This window comes from Panulirus ornatus, chromosome 1 (assembly GCF_036320965.1).
Source record: "Panulirus ornatus isolate Po-2019 chromosome 1, ASM3632096v1, whole genome shotgun sequence".
Classification (NCBI taxonomy): domain Eukaryota; kingdom Metazoa; phylum Arthropoda; class Malacostraca; order Decapoda; family Palinuridae; genus Panulirus; species Panulirus ornatus.
Window position 1 is genome coordinate 56,245,452 of NC_092224.1, and position 22,421 is coordinate 56,267,872.

The following is a 22,421-nucleotide window of genomic DNA, read 5'->3' on the forward strand; positions in this document are numbered from 1 at the left end:
GGTGGTGCTGGCAGACTAAAGGGAACAGCAGACGAGTCTGGAACATGGGACCCTGGAACCACAGTTGTGCCAGCTCATGAGGAGGACACTTGGGAACCATATGGTATAACTGTTCTTCATCTCTCTCTCTCTCTCTCTCTCTCTCTCTCTCTCTCTCTCTCTCTCTCTCTCTCTCTCTCTCTCTCTCTCTCTCTCTCTCTCTCTCTATCTATCTATCTATCTATCTATCTATCTATCTATCTATTTATATCTATCTATCTATCTATCTATCTATATGTCTCTCAGGTACCAGAGGAACTTTGATTGATATCAATAATTCTTTAGCCTCTGGTCTACGGGTATAACAGATAAATTCTCTCTCAAGTATCTGTCTGTATGGCAGTAGTAATATCCTCCTCCTGTTTTTTTTTTTTTTCTGTCAGAAAAAAAGAAGAAAAAATTACATTACCTAAAGCTGGGCCAATTGGGCCGTAAAGGCAGCTGGCTCTTTAACCATGATAGAGAGTTTCGTACCTAGAACAGGTGTTACCGTACTTCACACAGCCAGAACCTTACTTGGAACAGCAGAACTTTGCACAGAACATCCTGTTTTACCCCCTAAAGCAACTGATAACAATTCTGTACTTGAAGTATTCATGGAAAACATATCATAATGCTCTCAGTTACCGATAGATACCATATAAATACGGTGCAAATGATCAATCAGATGATACTTTAAGATTGCTTTCATTTCACCGAGCAATCAAAAATAAGAAAGACTGGTATCTCAAGTAGAACAGACGGCACTGTACCTAGAACAACCGGTACCTTAACTAGAACAACCGGCACCATACCTAAAGCAACCGGCACCATACTTAGAGCAACCGGCACCATACCTAGAGCAACCGGCACCATACTTAGAGCAACCGGCACCATACCTAGAGCAACAGGCACCCTCACCTAGAACAACCGGTACCTTAACTAGAACAACCGGCACCATACCTAGAACACTGTCCGCTGGGCTTCTAGTGAAGCTAGTGTTTAATTCTGGTAAATGCTTTTGTTACGTAGGTCAGCCTTTAACTGCCTTGTGCTCTCTGAACTGATCCCATGGAGCTTTGATCAGCTCCTACAGCAGGACTCTACAACCCTTGAGCACGGCGCGCCGGTACGACCCTTGAGCACGGCGCGCCGGTACAACCCTTGACCACGGTGCGCCGGTATGACCCTTGAGCACGGGGCGCCGATACGACCCTTGAGCCCGGTGCGCCGGTACAACCCTTGAGCACGGCGCGCCGGTATGACCCTTGAGCACGGGGCGCCGATACGACCCTTGAGCCCGGTGCGCAGGTACGACCCTTGAGCACGGTGCGCCGGTACGACCCTTGAGCACGATGCGCAGGTACGACTCTTGAGCACGGCTCGCTGATACAACCCTTGAGCACGGTGCGCCGGTATGACCTATGAGCACGGTGCACATTTACAACCCTTGAGCACGGCGTGCTTGTACGACCCTTGAGCACGGCGCGCCGGTGCAACCCTTGAGCACGGCACGCCGGTACAACCCTTGAGCACTGTGCGCCGGTACAACCCTTGAGCACGGGACGCCGGTACGACCCTTGAGCACGGTGCGCAGGTACGACCTTTGAGCATGGCGCGCCGGTACGACCCTTGAGCACGGCGCGCCGGTACGACTCGAGCACGGCGCGCCGGTACGACCCTTGAGCAGGGCGCTCCGATACAACCCTTGAGCACGGTGCGCCGGTATGACCTATGAGCACGGTGCACATTTACAACCCTTGAGCACGGCGTGCCTGTACGACCCTTGAGCACGGCGCGCCGGTGCAACCCTTGAGCACGGCACGCCGGTACAACCCTTGAGCACTGTGCGCCGGTACAACCCTTGAGCACGGGACGCCGGTACGACCCTTGAGCACGGTGCGCAGGTACGACCTTTGGGCATGGCGCGCCGGTACGACCCTTGAGCACGGCGCGCCGGTACGACCCTTGAGCACGGCGCGCCGGTACAACCCTTGAGCACGGCGCGCCAGTACAACCCTTGAGCACGGCGCGCCGGTACGACCCTTGAGCAGGGCGCTCCGGTACAACCCTTGAGCACTGTGCGCCGGCGCGACCCTTGAACACGGGGCGCCGGTTCGACCCTTGAGCACGGCGCGGCGGTACAACCCTTGAGCACGGCGCTCCGGTACAACCCTTGAGCACGGGGCGCCGGTACGACCCTTGAGCCCGGTGCGCAGGTACGACCCTTGAGCACGGTGCGCCGGTACGACCCTTGAACACGATGCGCAGGTACGACTCTTGAGCACGGTGCGCAGGTACGACACTTCAGCACGGTGCTCAGGTACGACCCTTCAGCACGGTGCGCCGGTACGACCCTTGAGCACGGCGCGCCGGTACAACCCTTGAGCACGGCGCGCCAGTACAACCCTTGAGCACGGCGCGCCGGTACGACCCTTGAGCTGGGCGCTCCGGTACAACCCTTGAGCACTGTGCGCCGGCGCGACCCTTGAACACGGAGCGCCGGTTCGACCCTTGAGCACGGCGCGGCGGTACAACCCTTGAGCACGGCGCTCCGGTACAACCCTTGAGCACGGGGCGCCGGTACGACCCTTGAGCCCGGTGCGCAGGTATGACCCTTGAGCACGGTGCGCCGGTACGACCCTTGAACACGATGCGCAGGTACGACTCTTGAGCACGGTGCGCAGGTACGACACTTCAGCACGGTGCTCAGGTACGACCCTTCAGCACGGTGCGCCGGTACGACCCTTGAGCACGGTGCGCCGGTACGACCCTTGAGCACGGTGCGCAGGTACGACTCTTGAGTGTGATGACTTACTTTTGGCATCGTACCTTTAGTCTCAGAAGGGTTCAGTGATACATAACTATTCCGATACTGAATATTGTTGACTGAATCCCAAACAGAGAGAGAGAGAGAGAGAGAGAGAGAGAGAGAGAGAGAGAGAGAGAGAGAGAGAGAGAGAGAGAGAGAGAGAGAGAGAGTTATCTGTACGCCTGTCGAATTGTAGATTTAAACTCATCACTACCTCCTTTTCGTGTGTCAACTTTCATTTTCATCAAATGTGATTTGATAAAACACCAAAGATAGTTTGGCGCCATACTGCACTGTGATGTTACATGAACCCCATACAGGATGAGGGGGTCATATGCCTCACGTCAAGGTAGATGATAAATACACCGCTGACACAGATGATCATGGTCAGCGTCGACGTAGCGAGCAGTCGCCTGTAGGTGGCGAGGCAGCGTGGGTATCGCGAGCGACATCCACTTCGAGTAGGAGGGCGGCGGGAAGCGCTGGCGCGCCTGATAGGGTTATGATAATGTGGCTTATCCACATGTGCGCCGCCCACTGGCAGGAGGAGGGATGGGAGGGAGGGAGGTCGTGAGTAGGGCGTTGCCTGCGCTGAGCATCCAGACGCGTCGCGTGTGAGGGTGACCCGAGAATATATGATCTCGTGCATCAACTGGTTCAATATCATGTCAGTAATAATATATGCTGGAGTATTGCCAGGTCTTTATCCCTGGGGATAGGGGAGAAAGAATACTTCCCACGTATTCCCTGCGTGTCGTAGAAGGCGACTAAAAGGGGAGGGAGCGGGGGCTGGAAATCCTCCCCTCTCGCTTTTTTTTTTTTTTTTTTCCAAAGGAAGGAACAGAGAAGGGGGCCAGGTGAGGATATTCCCTCAGAGGCCTAGTCTCTGTTCTTAACGCTACCTCGCTGAGGAGGGAAATGGCGAATAGTAAGAAAGAAAGAAATTGCTAGGTCTTACAAGGTTAACGTCCCGGTATATCACAGAATATCTCTGGGAATATCGGGTCCATACATCCTCCTTCCGGACGACGACGAAGAAAATATCTTAGGAATTGTTTGTTTGATCTGAGCAGGAAGTTGGTACGGTTGTGGCGGACGGTACGACCCTGGAGCACGACGGTACGACCCTTGGAACACGACGGTACGACCCTCGGAACACGACGGTACGACCCTTGGAACACGACGGTACGACCCTCTGAACACGACGGTACGACCCTTGGACACGACGGTACTACCCTTGGAACACGACGGTACTACCCTTGGAACACGACGGTACGACCATTGGAACACGACGGTACGACCATTGGAACACGACGGTACGACCCTCGGAACACGACGGTACGATCCTTGGAACACGACGGTACGACCCTTGAAACACGACGGTACTACCCTCGGAACACGACGTTACGACCCTTGGAACATGACGGTACGACCCTCGGAACACGACGGTACGACCCTCGGACACGACGGTACGACCCTTGGAACATGACGGTACGACCCTTGGACACGACGTTACGAACCTTGGAGTACGACGGTACGACCCTTGGAACACGACGGTAGACCCTTGGAACACGACGGTAGACCCTTGGAACACGACGGTACGACCTTTGGAACACGACGGTACGACCCTTGGAACACGACGGTACGACCCTTAGAACACGACGGTACGACCCTCGGAACACGACGGTACTACCCTTGGAACACGACGGTACGACCCTTGGACACGACGGTGCGACCCTTGAACACGACGATAGACCCTTGGAACACGACGGTACGACCCTTGGACACGACGTTACGAACCTTGTAACACAACGGTACGACCCTTGGACACGGCGGTTCGACCCTTGAACGCGACTCTTGGACACGACGTTACGACCCTTGAACACGACGGTACGACCATTAGACACGACGGTACGACCCTAGGAACACGACGGTACGACCCTTAGAACACGACGGTACGAGCCTTGGAACACGACGGTACGACCCTAGGAACACGACGGTACGACCCTTAGAACACGACGGTACGAGCCTTGGAGCACGACGGTACGATCCTTGAACACGACGGTACGTCCCTTGGAGCACGACGGTACAACCCTTGGACACGACGGTACAACCCTCGGAACACGACGGTACGACCCTTGGAAGACGACGGTACGACCCTTGGGTATGATGACCTGGCCTTCGACCGTGCCCTTTCATTTCCATTTCACTTCACAGAAAAAGAGAATAAATTAGTTATCCAGTGATTTAGTTATCCAGTGATCCCGTCAGTTATCAGACAGAGATTATTCCAGGATAATCCTTACACACGGCCAGAACACAGTGGCCCTGAGGTAGCGTCTCTCCTGCGGCAGGAGTGAGGGAGGTGTCGCTCTGTCTGACGGGAATGACCGTCCTCTCTAGACCGTAGAATCTACTTGACTGTATCGATGTTGTAGCACTTGACACACTGGGGATGTAGGGATGTTGTAGCACTTGACACACTGGGGATGTAGGGATGTTGTAGCACTTGACACACTGGGGATGTAGGGATGTTGTAGCACTTGACACACTGGGGATGTAGGGATGTTGTAGCACTTGACACACTGGGGATGTAGGGATGTTGTGACACTTGACACACTGGGGATGTAGGGATGTTGTAGCACTTGACACACTGGGGATGTAGGGATGTTGTGACACTTGACACACTGGGGATGTAGGGATGTTGTAGCACTTGACACACTGGGGATGTAGGGATGTTGTGGCACTTGACACACTGGGGATGTAGGGATGTTGTAGCACTTGACACACTGGGGATGTAGGGATGTTGTATCACTTGACACACTGGGGATGTAGGGATGTTATAGCACTTGACACACTGGGGATGTAGGGATGTTGTGGCACTTGACACACTGGGGATGTAGGGATGTTGTATCACTTGACACACTGGGGATGTAGGGATGTTATAGCACTTGACACACTGGGGATGTAGAGATGTTGTGGCACTTGACACACTGGGGATGTAAAGTTCTCCTGCGAGCACGTAGGATGTTGTAGCACTTGACACACTGGGGATGTAAAGTTCTACTGCACTTGACACACTGGGGATGTAAAGTTCTACTGCACTTGACACACTGGGGATGTAAAGTTCTACTGCACTTGACACACTGGGGATGTAAAGTTCTACTGCACTTGACACACTGGGGATGTAAAGTTCTACTGCACTTGACACACTGGGGATGTAAAGTTCTACTGCGAGCACGTAGGAAAAGCTGGTTAAGGGGGAGGAGTGGGTCGTCCATGATGTGGTGTTCTGCTGGAGGCCAACGACAGTATTCAGGAGTTCGTAACCTCCATAGAAAGAGAGAGAGAGAGAGAGAGAGAGAGAGAGAGAGAGAGAGAGAGAGAGAGAGAGAGGATGGTAATCATTAGATTCTTTCATAACAAAACATGATTCTAAATCCAGGTGAAATATCCAGTGGCGTGGCTTACGATGGTGTGCGATGCCTCATATGTTGATAGATGTGTTTTGAATTTTTATTCATGCCTCTGTGATTCTGTGCTAAGAAAAAACATGAAAGTCAGATTGATAAAATGTCGAGAAAAAATGGTAAATAGATAAGTAATTAGATGGACAAGAAATTAATATATGACAGATAAGAAATAAATGTGTCAAGTTTGAATGTGAATAAATATCAAGTTTGGATTTTTTTTTATGTTAACTGAGACGGCTCAGGCGACTGAGGCCGTAATCAAGGCCATTCCATTAACACTGATATATATATATATATATATATATATATATCCCTGGGGATAGGGGAGAAAGAATACTTCCCACGTATTCCCTGCGTGTCGTAGAAGGCGACTAAAGGGGAAGGGAGCGGGGGGCTGGAAATCCTCCCCTCTCGTTTTTTTTTTTTTTTTTTTTTTTATTTTCCAAAAGAAGGAACAGAGAAGAGGTCCAGGTGAGGATATTCCCTCAAAGGCCCAGTCCTCTGTTCTTAACGCTACCTCGCTATCGCGGGAAATAGCGAATAGTATGAAAAAAAAAAAAAAAAAAAATATATATATATATATATATATATATATATATATATATATATATATATATATATATATATATATATATATATATATATATATATATCCTAGCCTGAGCCAGGTACCCATTTTATCTACCAACCTCTAGAGGTGGATGAATAGTTGTGTTGACTGTGGACTGACTGCCACAACCAGGATTCAAACATATGCGCTCGACCCTGGACGACACGACACTTCACACTGTCATCTCACACAGCTGAAACGAATAACCAAATAAAGACTTTTGAACAGGACATGTTTCAGAGAATCAGACCCTACACACTTGCCAATACTCCTTAACAGAGAGATGTTTTAAGTGTAGCTAATGATTGAGTGACGATACAGTACCTGGGCTGAGCCAGTGGTACCATAACCTTACAAGTTTATCTTCTTTTCCAAAGTTTTTCTTTATCGCCAAAATTCCCTAGAACGCTTAGATAAAACCTGGCCAAAGTCTTTATTTCCCAAAGCCCATCTCTTCAGTCAACACTCCTAAAAAAAACTCCTATAAATCCCTTTAGAGTCTTTAGCTCCCGAAGCTCATCCCTTCAGTCAACACTCTTAAAAACTCCCATAAATCCCTTTAAAGTCTTTAGCTCCTAAAGCTCATCCCTTCAGTCAACACTCCTAAAAAAAACCTCCCATAAATCCCTTTAAAGTCTTTAGCTCCTAAAGCTCATCCCTTCAGTCAACACTCTTAAAAAAAATTCCCATAAATCCCTTTAAAGTCTTTAGCTCCTAAAGCTCATCCCTTCAATCAACACTCCTAAAAAAAAAAAAAAATCCCTTAAATCCTTTCCAAAGTCTTTAGCTTCCAAAGCTCATCCCTTCGGTCAACGCCTCCCTTAAGAACCCTCCCATCAAATCCCTTCCAGAATCCTTAGTTGGTAAAGGCTGTTCGTACAGTCAACAATCCTGGGAAATATTTGATCTCCAGCCACCTGGACCTGAGTGAAGAGTCGACATATATATATACACTCTGGATCTACTGACCACTGCCTACTCTTGATCTTTCATGTGTGACCTGCTACTGTAAGGGCCGCCTGTCTTCGCTTTCCATGTACCCCTGCCATAGCATGTCGCCTGTTACCATGAATGTTTCTCGACGAATTTCAGGAGAGACGCACGGACATGTTTGTATTTGGAGATTTGGATAACTGTGGGTGATGCAAGGTTATTGCCGTGTACATACACTGGTAATGGATACCACGTCTGTTTTCCTGCATAGTTAAAACGAGTGAAATGTGGTCGTTAGATAAAGCTGTGAATATTGACAGCGCAGTCAGGGGAAATCTTGATTTAACGTTAAAAGTCGATATTCCTAAGTCGATATTCCTCAAATGAGAAGTGAACACACGTTTTCTGTAAAGTTGGAGAATTATATGTGGGTGCCGACTGGTCAATCAACGGCTATGATCCATAATGGAGAAGTCCTGAAAAAAAAGAATATCTTTTAATACAAAATCGTGATATTATTAGCAATATTCTCACTGGGAAGAATATCTCCGACATTATTATCAGAATCTTATCCTGTTATTAATTATCTTCTCATGAAAATGCTATATACTTTATGTTAAACTGCACAAAATCTTGATGTCGTATAATTAATTGGACCCCATGTAATCTGCTTTCCTGAAAATATCTGACATTACTTTGAGTTTCATATGATTTATTTTTTTTAAGTTAAATTATTACAATATTTTCCAGTTGAGCGGCATGCTGTCCACGAGTAGATTTCATCTGAAATTTAAATGTCGTTTTGACGTTGTAATAATTTTCCCTTAAATGTGACGGAATCTGATTATATATATATATATATATATATATATATATATATATATATATATATATATATATATATATATATATATATATATATATATATATATATATATAACGATGTTGATAGTATGAAGGTGAAATCGTACTTCAGTAGGTCATACAGTTTTATTTAACATGAAATTTTTCTATACTTGTTGCACGACATGTTTCGTGGAGACAATCCACCTCGTCATCAGGTGCCAGTACTTAAGAAAGTTATTTAAATCCCAACATCACACTTGATACCCGCCGTCCAACATCAGTCTTTATAGACCAAGCACTGTCTGCTTTATCTGGCCATAACTGTCGTAAGGGAGAGTGATTAAGGAGGGTTACGTGGCGGAGGTTGACCTGGGTAGCTGGGTGTGTCTTGAACAACCTTTTTTTATGTTTTCGTGTTTTGTCAGTTCTCTCATAATGATTTGATTAAGCTAGGATGGGCTTTAAAACTGCCTGGGGACAAATTGAAGTTTTTGATATTAGTAAATAAGACAGGTTCAATGACGTTGCGTGTGGCATAATCAGGAGAGGGGTATAAAGTAACGAGATTTTTAAGATCTATGAAGTGATCATTTTCATGACAATGTTTAAGTGATCGCATTTTTTATGGTCATCCCTGCGTACTGAATGACGGTGCCAATAACACCTCTCTGTTACAGTTTTACCTGTCTGGCCTCATAAATATATTTACATGCCTTGCATTTGACGGCGTAAACAGTACCAATTGTTGCATGATTTGGTCTGCTATTTATTGAGGTCTTACTGATGGTGTTATTGTCCTGTAAACCAGCATTGCAAGCACTGTTTTGAGAACATGTCTTAGATTTGCTAAGTTGGGAGAATAGGGCAACGCTAAACATTTAGACTTATGCCTTATTTGTTATTTTTGTTGCAAAAAGCATGAAATGTCTTCTTAGATTTTCTAGTAAGCTGTGTTCACAAACCAACTGAGATAATATAGCAGTACTCATGTGGTTGTCCTTCACACATAAACAGTCGGAAGCGGCAGCCAGTTTCGTGTGTCCAGGTCTCAGGGGCCGGATTACACTCACACAGCTCACAAGACCCGTGACCGAAATGATACCTGCAGAATAAAAGAAAAAAAGAGACAAAGTTACATCGAATGGTTGAAGAGAGGTGAGAGCAAAGTAGTGGAAAATGGGAGAGTACTTCTGATTCTACTGCGGTCAAGAGAGAGATGAAAGAAGAGCCACCTCAGGTGTGTGATCAGTCCTGGAAACTGGGGTTAGTAAGACTCCTGAGGATGGTGGAACACCTGCTGGGGAGGGATGATTCCAGCGCCTGTGTATGTAACTTCTCATTTGGGTGCTGAGGTGGGATATCTCGGATGGAGTGAAGGTTATGGTTGTGCCCAACGTGTGAACAAATATCTTCACGGCTGCAGGTGTGGTGTTCTGAAACCTAGAAGCAGGAAACCAGAGAGATTTAAAAAGAGAGATAGATAGCAACTTCTTTTTTTTTCACCGTCGAATTAGTTGAATTCAACTGTAGCCAGTCATGATAACAATAAGGTAAACGAGCAATTGTAACAGAACGCTTACAACATAACACAAGAGCACAATATATGCCGGGTGGTCATGTTACTGTTGTATTGCTAATGTCACGTATGTATCACCGCTGTGTTGTATTGTGTATAGTGATACTGATGTATTATTACTGTATTATATTGTGTACATTGTTACTTATATTTTACCACTGTATTGTATTGTGTATGGTGTAACTGATGTGTTACCACTGTATTGTATTGTGTATGGTGTTACTGATGTGTTACCACTGTATTATATTGTGTATGGTGTTACTGATGCGTTACCACTGTATTGTATTGTGTATGGTGTTACTGATGCGTTACCACTGTATTGTATTATGTATGGTGTTACTTATATGTTACCACTGTGTGATACAGAGTATAATGTTACTGATGTGTTACCACTATGTCGTATATAGTGTTACATGTCCCCACCGTATTGGTGGTTCCATTGTTTTTTTTTTTTTAGATCTTCAGTTGACTGTGGTGTTCTTTTGTGTCGTGGTTTCAGGGCTTTAGCGTAGTACGGGGAGTTGTTCAATCATGACGACTCCCATAGTCTGATTTCGTATCATCTGTAGCGTCAGCATAAACTGGTCATCCCCCGTTCCCTCTGTCCAGCTGGCTGCCCCAGTCCCCAGCCTCGTCCCTCAACACTCCTCTCCGCTGCGTGTGTAGCCGCTCTCGCCCATACTGGGATACCTTCTGTACGATTGGGTCGCCTTTCATACGAACATGTGGGTTGCATCCAAAGCTTTCTTCAGTAGTTTGTTCAGCTCTTTAGGTATTATTTTAACTCTCTGCCATCTTGGTAGATGGCCATACTTGCATGTGTAAACAAGTGCATTTGATGTCTTCTGGTGTCGTATGTCATCTATATACTCACTTATCCTTTTGGTCATGCCTCCTCCTGTTTGCCCACCCATTATAAGGTAAACTGTATACCTCACTGTCTTCCTTGAAACCTATACAACTTTATATTTTCATTTCATAACTTACTGTTCATTCGTAGCGAAGAAGCAGTGTTTACTGCCAACCTCTCTGAGCATTTGTGTATGTCTTAGCTCTTCTTACCCTTGAATGAGGAACTTTTTATATACGTCTTGTTTTCCTCTACTCTGCTTTCACATTTTCTCTGCACCTTTTCATTATGTTTGAGGTTGGCCATTTATACCATCAGGTCAAGACTGAGTTTGTTCAGTAAACGATGAGGTCATGTGCGAGTTTGATCAGTAAACCTTCAGGTCAACACAGCTTTTTTTCGATGATACATCTTCTGTCTTCCTGGAAGTGGTCATTACTCAGTCCAGTTGCCCATAAAGGAACCCAATGTGCAGTAGAGATTACCTCGAGTAAAACAAATTGTGTAAGATAAGACCGATACGTTATCGGGGCTTTCAAGAAGTTGTGTTACCCCAGAAGTGCATTCAAGAAGGCCACTATCATTAAGGAAAGATGCAGAGAGAACGTTAAAAACAGCGTTGCAGATGTATATGATCGCTGCGAGGATATCGGATGTATATATGATCGTTGGGAGGATGTGGGATGTATATATGATCGCTGCGAGGATATCGGATGTATATATGATCGTTGGGAGGATGTGGGATGTATATATGATCGTTGCGAGGATGTGGGATGTATATATGATCGTTGCGAGGATGTGGGATGTATATATGATCGTTGCGAGGATATGGGATGTATATGATCGCTGCGAGGATGTCGGATGTATATGATCGCTGCAAGGATGTGGGATGTATATGTGATCGCTGCGAGGATGTCGGATGTATATAATCGCTGCGAGGATGTGGAATGTATATGATCGTTGCGAGGATATGGGATGTATATGATCGGTGCGAGGATATGGGATGTATATGATCGGTGCGAGGATATGGGATGTATATGATCGCTGCGAGGATGTGGGATGTATATGATCGGTGCGAGGATGTGGGATGTATATATGATCGCGATATTAAGAGAGTGAGAGAGGCAATACCACTAGGGTTGTCAAAGAGATTCGGTCACGTGGGAAGCAATAACGCGCATCCCTCAGTAACCTGTCTCTACCCGCAATACATGGCGGGATTCTTCTGCTCTTCATATGTCACACATCGCGTCCTGGAGGGTCTTTGCCGAGGTGCTGGAGGGTCTTTGCCGAGGAGCGGGTGAGGCGCAAGAATTACCGGAGACGTCCTTTGAGCCGCCAATAGAAAATAAGAGACGGGGAATGAACCAGCGCGGCGAGGCAACAGCTTCATCGAGCAAATCCCACCTCAAATCCAGGGCTCAGTGACCGCGCTAGTGGCTTCGAGTAGTGATGATGAGACAGAGATGGACCCGAAGTGTGTCGGGAGTCTGATGAACACATTAGCTCAGACCTTACGTGACACGTCCTCCTGCCTCTCCGCTCGCGCTCCAGGCGAACAGTTTAGTTAGTTAGTTCAGCGATGGTGTTGCGACGGTGTACCGGGAGATCTCGGAGGATGGGAGACAGCATCGCTAAACATTTATGGTCCGAAGGACACAACCCTCCAGTCCTGGGATTCATCTCTAACGAAAAAAAAAAAGATTAACGAGTATAAAGGAAGATTAACGAGTATAAAGGAAGATTAACGAGTATAAAGGAAGATTAACGAGTATAAAGGAAGATTAACGAGTATAAAGGAAGATTAATGAGTATAAAGGAAGATTAACGAGTATAAAGGAAGATTAACGAGTATAAAGGAAGATTAACGAGTATAAAGGATATTCGTTGACCAAGTGAGTCTCTAGAAGTGGCCAACTTCCAGATCGGCTGAGGAGGTTGTGGTAGTGTGGTCATCGGGAGAACAGAGATGGGTCATCTTCCCACAACCTGGTATCGGACAGGTCACTGCTCGTTAGCGATGAGACCCTTGTTAAAAACGTGGCTAAAAGCTCAACCATTCATACAGTACTGAGGTAAATATCTACTTGTGATTAAGGATGATTGTCGATTGTTAAGGATGATTGTCGATTGTTAAGGATGATTGTCGATTGTTAAGGATGATTGTCGATTGTTAAGGATGATTGTCGATAGATCGGAAATAGGGGTAATGGTCGTGGGGTAGAAATTTCGGTTAATGGTGCACATCTCGCATCCACATACGCGGATGTGTGAAATTCACTTCCGTTACTGTTAATGATATCCTGTGTACGTTATCCGGTCATACTGTGCTACGCTGTGTTATCTCTGATGTTTTGCGTCACTCGGTATATGTTGCCTCATTACTGCTATGTTAAATTTATGTTTTGCGTTATGCGGTATATATTGTGTCGTTACTGCTATGTTGAATCTGATGTTTTGCGTTACTCTGTATATATTGTGTCATTACTGCTATGTTAAATCTGATAATTTGCGTCACGCGGTATATGTTGTCATTACTGCTATGTTAAATCTGATGTTTTTTTGCGTCACGCGGTATATGTTGTGTCATTACTGCTGTGTTAAATCTGATGTTTTTTTTGCGTCACGCGGTATATGTTGTGTCATTACTGCTATGTTGAATCTGATGTTTTTTTTGCGTCACGCGGTATATGTTGTGTCATTACTGCTATGTTAAATCTGGTGTTTTTTTTGCGTCACGCGGCATATGTTGTGTCATTACTGCTATATTAAATCTGCTTTATACGCTGGATAAACATACTGTTCCTCTCTAAATGTTGTCTTATGGAGTACTGATATCTCGTACCTCAATATTGATATAAATGCGTTGCTCTCTGATGTGTTAAACTGTTACATTTGACTGTAACTGCTGTTTGACACAGCTCGCATGTGATAATGAAGTTATCCGTAAATCTTTTTTGAACTCTCGTTATGCTGGCGTGGCGTACTATAGTTAGTGTGGTCCTACAAGGGTGATCTGGTGCTCTGCTGAAGTGAAGAGATTTTCCACTGCTCTGCCTCACTGTACAGTGACAAACAAAAGCCCTGGAACACGCCCGGAAGTCGTGGTTTACGCCTGGTCGACGCTGTGCCGAACCCAGTGTCTCAGTGTGTCGAGATAGAAGGTTCGGTAGTACATTATTGTTCGTGTGGGTCCCAATCTTTTGTTCAGCCTATCTGTTCCCTTATCGCCTGCACTGCCCTTATGTGTGTGTGTGTGTGTGTGTGTGTGTGTGTGTATGTGTGTGTTAGGGAAAAGTGACAGTTCTTTAAGAAGGCTCGGGACCTGGAAATACCGAAGGAGCCGTTCCTATAAGTTCGGGTTAGTCACAACATGTTGAGGGCCAAACCCGTGTTGATTTTCTGTGAAAGTGAAAAAAAAAAAGAAAATGAGCGAAAAAGATAAAGAAAGTGAGAAAGAAATCCTAAGCACAGTGACGGATGAGTGCATTTTTGTGAATGAAATGAATGAATGGTAACCAAGTACCATTTATATTTCACGACGATGGAAATTGGACACATGAAGGCAGGGTTTTCTTGTGATGATGTCATGACAGGGTCTCTATCCGCTGTTTTCTTTATCCATGAAACCTGGTTTCATCCCTTTGTTCTGTAGCTCGGGGAAGCTTGTGGAGGTGTCCATGACCTTGGAGACCGTATTGACACAGTGACTGCTGGGTAAGTACGTGATAGTACGTAGGTAGAATAGATAAAAGGAGACATGATCTGCGACCAGATTCTGTGCTGACTTGACCTAAAATTGTATCAGAAAAGGACAGCAAACCTGAAGGCACCTCACCACCCACCTCTTCCTTCAACTCACCTACCGGTTGGGGAATATAAATATATAATATATATATATATAAAAATATATAATATATATATATATATAACATATATATATATATATATATATATATACACATCCCTGGGGATAGGGGAGAAAGAATACTTCCCACGTATTCCCTGCGTGTCGTAGAAGGCGACCAAAAGGGGAGGGGGCGGGTGGCTAGAAATCCTCCCCTCTCGTTTTTTTTGTTTTTTTTTCATTTTCCAAAAGAGGGACAGAGAAGGGGGCCAGGTGAAGATAATCTCTCAAAACCCAGTTCTCTGTTCTTAACGCTACCTCGCTAACGCGGGAAATGGCGAATAGTATAATAATATATATATATATATAAAATATATATATATATAATATATATATATATATATAATATATATATATAAATATGTATATTATATATATAATACGACCGGGGGAGCCAGGGGACCAAAACCCTTTAAAACCCAAGACCTTTTTTTAAATTTTTCCTTTATCCCCAAAAATTCCCCTAGAACGCTTAGATAAAACCGGGCCCAAAGTCTTTTTTCCAACCCCTCTCTTCGCAACACTCCTAAAAAAAACTCCTATAAACCCCCTTTGAGTCTTTAGCTCCCGAACTCTCCCTTCAGTCAACATTTTTAAAAACTCCCAAAAACCCTTTAAAGTCTTTAGTCCTAAAGTCATCCCTTCATCAACACTCCTAAAAAAAACCTCCCAAAAACCCTTTTTAAAGTCTTTGCTCCAAAAGCCATCCCTTTCCCTCAACACCTTAAAAAAAATTCCAAAAACCCCTTTAAAATTTTTTTAGCTCCTAAAGCTCACCCTTAAATCAACACTCCAAAAAAAAAAAAAAAATCCCTTAAACCCTTTCCAAAGTCTTTAGTTCCAAAGCTCATCCCTTGGGTAAACGCCCCCCTTAAAAACCCCCCATCAAAACCCCTTCCAGAATCCATTTGGAAAAGGGCTTTTCGTAAGTCAAAATCCTGGAAATATTTGATCTCCAGCCACCTGGACCTAGTGAAGGTCGACATTATATATACACTCTGGATCACGACCACGCCTACCTGATCTTTCATGTGGCCTGACTGTGGGGCCCCGCCTGTCTTCGTTTTCCAGACCCCTGCCAAAAAGCTGTCGCCTGTTACCATGAATGTTTCTCACGAATTTCGGGGAGAAACGCACGGACATTTTTGTATTTGGAGTTTTGGATAACTGTGGGGATGAAAGGGTATTGCCGTGTACATACCGGGTAAGGATACCACGCCCTGTTTTCCTGCATTTAAAAACAGTGAAATGTGGTCGTTAGATAAAAGCTGTGAATTTGACGCGCAGTCGGGGAATCTTTTTTAACTTTTAAAAGTCGATTTTCCCAAGTCGATATTCCTCAATAGAAGGAACACACGTTTTCGTAAATTTGGGGGAGAATTATAGTGGGTCCGCGGGTCAATCAACGGCTATGACCAAAGGGAGAATCCTAAAAAAAAAAGAATATTTTTTAATAAAAAATCGTGATTTATTAGCAATATTCTCCTGGAAAATATCCCGAATTATTATCAGAATCTTATCCTTTTATTAATTATCTTCTCAGAAAATGCATATACTTTATGTTAAACGCAAAAAATCTTTAGTCGTATTTAATTGGACCCCATGAATCTCTTTCCTGAAAAACTGCATTACTTTGGTTTCATATGATTTTTTTTTTTTAAGTTAAATTATTAAATTTTTCCATTTGACGGCATGCTGCCCCGAGTAGATTTCATCTGAAATTTAAATGTCTTTTTGAGTTGTAATAATTTTCCCTTAAATGTAGGGGAAACTGATTTATAATATATTAAAATTATATATATATTATAAAATTTATTATATTATAATATTAAATAAAATTATAATATTTAAAACGATGTTGAAGTTGAAGGTAAAATGTACTTCATGGTCTACAGTTTTATTTAACATAAAATTTTTCTATATTTTTTCACGCATGTTTCGTGAGACAATCCACCCGTCATCAGGTCCCATACTTAAAAAAGTTATTTAAACCCCAACATCACACTTGAACCCCCGTCCAACATAGCTTTATAGCCCAAGCACTGTCGCTTTATCTGGCCAAAACTGTCGTAAGGGAGAGTGATTAAAGGGGGGGGTTACGTGGCGGAGGTTGACCCGGGTACTTTGGGGGTTTTCTTGACAACCTTTTTTTATGTTTCGTGTTTTGTCAGTTCCTCATAAGATTTTATTTAAACTAGGATGGGCTTTTAAAACGCCTGGAAAATTGAAGTTTTGATATTAGTAAAAAAACGGTTCAATGACGTTGCGTGTGGCATAATCAGGAGAGGGGGGATAAAATAACGAATTTTTAAAACAGGGAAATGATCATTTTCATGACAATGTTTAGTGATCGCATTTTTTTTTGGTCCCTGCGATGAAAGACGGTGCCAATAACACCTCTTTTACAGTTTTACCTGTTGGCCTATAAATTAAAATTTTCATGCCTTTATTTGACGGGGTAAAAAAGTACCAATTGTTTCATGTTTGGTCTGCTATTTATTGAGGGTTTTCTGAGGGTTATTGTCCTGTAAAAACCCCATTGCAAAACACTGTTTTGAGAACATGCTTAGATTTGCTAATTGGGAGAATAGGGCAACGCTAAACATTTAACTTCCTTTTTGTTATTTTTGTTGCAAAAAACATGAAAATTTTCTTTGATTTTCTGTAAGCTGTGTTTACAAAACCAATGAGATAAATGCTACTCATGTGGTTGTCCCTTCACACATAAAATCGGAAGGGCACCATTTTGTGTGTCCAGTCTCAGGGGGCCCATTACACTCACACAGCCACAAGACCCCTGACCGAAATGATACCGCAGAATAAAGAAAAAAAGAACAAATTACTCGAATGGTTGAAGGAAAGGTGAGACAAAGTAGTGGAAAAAAGGGAAATACTTTGATTTTACTGCGGTCAAGAGAGAGATAAGAAGAGCCACCTCGGGGTTGATTCAGCCGGAAACTGGGGTTAGTAAACTCCCGGGATGGTGGAACACCGCTGGGGGGGATATTCCAGCGCCTGGTTGTAACTTCTATTTGGGGGCTGAGGGGGGATTCTCGGGTGGAGTGAAAGGGTTTTGGTTGTGCCAACGTGTGAACAAATACTTCCGGCGAGGTGTTTGGGTTTTTGAAACCTAGAAGCGGAAACCAGAGAGATTTAAAAAAAAGAGATAGATAGAATTCTTTTTTTTTACCGGCCCAATTAGTTGAATTTAACTTACCATCATGAAACAATAAGGTAAACGAGCTTGTAACAGAACGCTTACAACAAACACAAGAGACAAAAAATGCCGGGTGGTCTGTACTGTTGTTTGCTAATGTCACGTATTATCACCGCTGTGTTTTATTGTTATAGTATACGATGTTTTTTCTGTATTTTAATTTTGTACATTGTTACTTATTTTTACCACGTATTGTATGTGTATGGTGTAACATTGTTTCAAGTATTGTATTGTGTATGGTTTTTACTGATGGTTACCATGTATTTTATTGGTTGGTGTTTCTGACTTACCACGTTTGTATTGTGTTGGGTGTTAGATGCTTACCACTTTTATTGATTTGTAGGGTTACTTTATGTTACCACTGGTGATCAGAGTATAATGTTACTGATGTGTTACCACTAGTCGTTTAGTTTTACTGTCCCCCCCGTTTTGGTGGTTCCATTTTTTTTTTTTTTTAGATCTTCTTTGGAGTGGTTTTTTTTGTGTCGTGGTTCAGGTTTTAGCGTAGTACGGGGATTGTTCAATCATGCGACCCCCATATCTTTTTTGTACTCTGTAGCGTCAATAAACGGGTCATCCCCCGTCCCTTTTCGTCCAGCTGGGTTTCCCCCAGTCCCCACCCCTCGCCCCTCAACACTCCTCTCCGCTGCGTGTTAGCCGCTCTCCCCATACGGGATACCTTCTTACATTGGTCCCCCTTTAATAAAAACAGTGGGTTGCAAAAAACTTTCTCAGTATTTGTTCGCTCTTTAGGTATTTTTTTAACTCTCTCCATCTTGGTAGATGGCCATACTTGCATTGAAAAACAAGTGATTTGATTCTTCTGGTGTCGATTTTACTAATACTCCTTACCCTTTTTTGGTCATCCCTCCCCTGTTTCCCCACCCTTTAAAAGGTAAACTGTATACCTCACTGCTTCCTTAAAACCTATAAAACTTTATTTTTTCATTTCATAACTTACTGTTCATTCGTAGCAAAACAGTGTTTATGCCAACCTCTCGGGCATTTGTGTATGCCCTTAGCTCTTCTTACCCTTGAATGGGAATTTTTTTATATACGCTTGTTTTCCTCTACTCTGCTTTCACATTTTCTCTGCCCCCTTTCATTTATTTTTTGAGGTGGCCATTTTACCATCGGCAAAAATGAGTTTGTTCAAAAAACGATGGGTCATGTGCGATTTTGATCAGTAAACCTTAGGCAACACGTTTTTTTTTCGTATACTTTCTTCTGTCTTCCCGAAGTGGCATTCCGTCCAGTTGCCCATAAAAGGGAACCCAAGTGCAGTAAGATTACCTCGATTTAAAACAATTTGTAAGATAAGACCGATACGTTTCGGGCTTTCCCAAAAAGTTGTGTTCCCCCAAAGTGCATCAAGAAAGGGCCCCTATCATTAAAGGAAAGATGCAGAAAACTTAAAAAAAGCGTTGCAATTATATGACGCTGCGAGGATATGGATGTATTATGATCGTTGGGGATGTGGGGTGTTTAAAATGAAAGCTGGAGGATATCGGATGTTATATGACGTTGGAGGATTGGGATGATATTGACGTTTCGAGGGTGTGGGATGTATTTATGATCGTTTCGAGGATGTGGGATGTATATATATCGTTTCGAGGTATGGGATGTATATGATCGCTGCGAATTCGGATGTATATGATCGCTGCAAGGGGTTTTGGGGTTTTTGATCGCTGCGGGATGCGGTGTATATAATCGCTCGAGGGTGTGGAATGTATAGATCGTTGCGAGGATAGGATGTTTAAAAATCGTTTCGAGGATATGGGATTTAATCGGTGCGGGATATGGGATGTATTGATGCTGCGGGATGTGGGATTTATATGATCGGGCGAGGGTGTGGGGTGTATATTGATCGCGATATTAAAGAGTGAGGAGGCAACCACTAGGGGGGTCAAAAGATTCGGTCCGTGGGAAGCAAAAACGCGCATCCCCCATAACCCGTCTCTACCCGCAATACAGGGCGGATTTTCTTCCTTCAAGTCACCATCCGTCCTGGAGGGGCTTTGCCGAGGTGCTGGAGGGTCTTTGCCGAGGGGGGTAGGCCAAGAAAAACCGGGGCGTCCTTTGAGCCGCCAATAGAAAATAAGAGACGGGAATAACCCGCGCGGCGAGGGAACAGCTTCATCGAGCAAATCCCCCCTCAAACCGGGGTCAGTGACCCCGCAAGGGGTTCGAGTAGGATGATGAACAGAGAGGACCCAAGTGTGTCGGAGTTGTAACACATTAGCTCAGACCTTAGGACACGTCCTCCTCCTCTCCCCCTCGCGCCCCGGGGAAAAGTTTTTTTGTTAGTTTTGTTCAGCGATGGTGTTTCACGGGTACCGGAATCTCGGAGGATGGGGGACAGCATCGCTAAACATTTATGGCCCAAGGGCACAACCCCCCCAGTCCCGGGGGTTCACTCTAACGAAAAAAAAAAAAAAATTTAAAGGTTAAAAGGGAAAATTTAAAGAGGGTTTAAAAGGAAGATTAACGAGATAAAGGAAGATTAAAGAGATAAAGGGAAATTAACGACTATAAAAGGGAAATTTAAAGGTTAAGGAAAATTTTCGAGTATAAAGGGATTAACGGTTTAAAAGGGAAATTAACGAGTATAAAAGGGAACGTTGACCAAGTGAGTCTCTAGAAGGGCCAATTCCATCGGCTGAGGAGGTTTTGGGTAGGTGGGCATGGGAGAACAGAGATGGGGCACTTCCCCCAACCTTTGGGGGGGGGGGGAAATTTGGGGGGGGGGGCGGGCACGGGCCCTTAGCGATGAGACCCTTTTTAAAAACGGGCAAAAAACCAACCATTCATAATACTGAGGAAATATTACTTGTGATTAAGGGTGATTGTCGATTGTTAAGGATGTTTTTCGATTGTTAAGGATGATGTCGAATGTTAAGGGTGATTTTCATTGTTAAGGATGATTGTCGATAGATCGGAAAAAGGGGAATGGTCGTGGGTAGAAATTTCGGGTTATGGGGGCATCCGCTCCAATACGCGGGTGTGTGAAATTTACTTCCGTTACGTTATGTATCCTGTTTAGTTATCCGGTCATATGTTCTACGCTGTGTTATCTCTGATGTTTTGCGTCACTCGGTTTATGTTGCCCCATTACTGCATTTTAAATTTATTTTTTGCGTATCGGTATAATTGTGTCTTACTGCTATGTTGAATTGATTTTTCGTTACTCTGTAAATTTTGGGGATTACTGCTATTTAAAATCTGATAATTTGCGTCACGGGGGTAATGTTGTCATTACTGCTATGTTAAATCTGATTTTTTTTTTGCGCCAGCGGAAGGTGTTTCTTTAGCTGGTTAAATCTGATGTTTTTTTTGCGTACGGGTAATTTTTGGTCATTATGCATGTTGAATCTGTTTTTTTTTTGCGCACGCGGTATATGTTGTGCATTACTGTTTGTTAAATCTGGTTTTTTTTTTGCGCCCACGGGGCATGTTGTGTCTTACTGCTAATTAAATCGCTTTTTTACCTGGTAAACATACTTTCCCCAAAAATGTTGTCTTAGGGAGTCTGATATCTGTACCTCAATATTGAATAAATGCGTTGCTCTCTGATGTTTTAAATGTTACTTTTTGACTGAAACTGCTGTTTGACACAGTCGCATGTGAAATGATTTTACCCGTAAATTTTTTTTTGAAACCTCGTTATGCTGGCGTGGCTTTTTTAACTTAGTTAGTGTGGTCCTAAAGGGGTGATTGGGCCTGCTGAAGTGAAGAGATTTTCCTGCTCTGCCTCACTGTACATGACAAACAAAAGCCCGGGAACCCCCCGGAAAGGGTCGTGGTTTTACGCGGGTCGACGCTGGGGCCAAAACCCAGTGTTCATGTGGCCCCAGATAGAAGGTTCGGTAGTACTTTATTGTTCGGTGGGTCCCAATCTTTTTTCAGCCTATCTGTTCCCTTATCGCCGCCTGCCCTTTTTGGTTTGTGGTGTTGTGTTTTGTGTGTGTGTGTATGTGTGTGTTAGGGAAAAGTGACGTTCTTAAGAAGGCCGGGGCCTGGGAAATACCGAAGGACCGTTCCATAAGTTCGGGTTAGTCACAAATGTTTGGGGCCCCAAAACCCCTTTGATTTTCTTGAAATGAAAAAAAAAAAAAAAGAGCGAAAAAAAATAAAAGAAAGGGGAAAAAAATCCCAAAAACAGTGACGGAGAGTGCATTT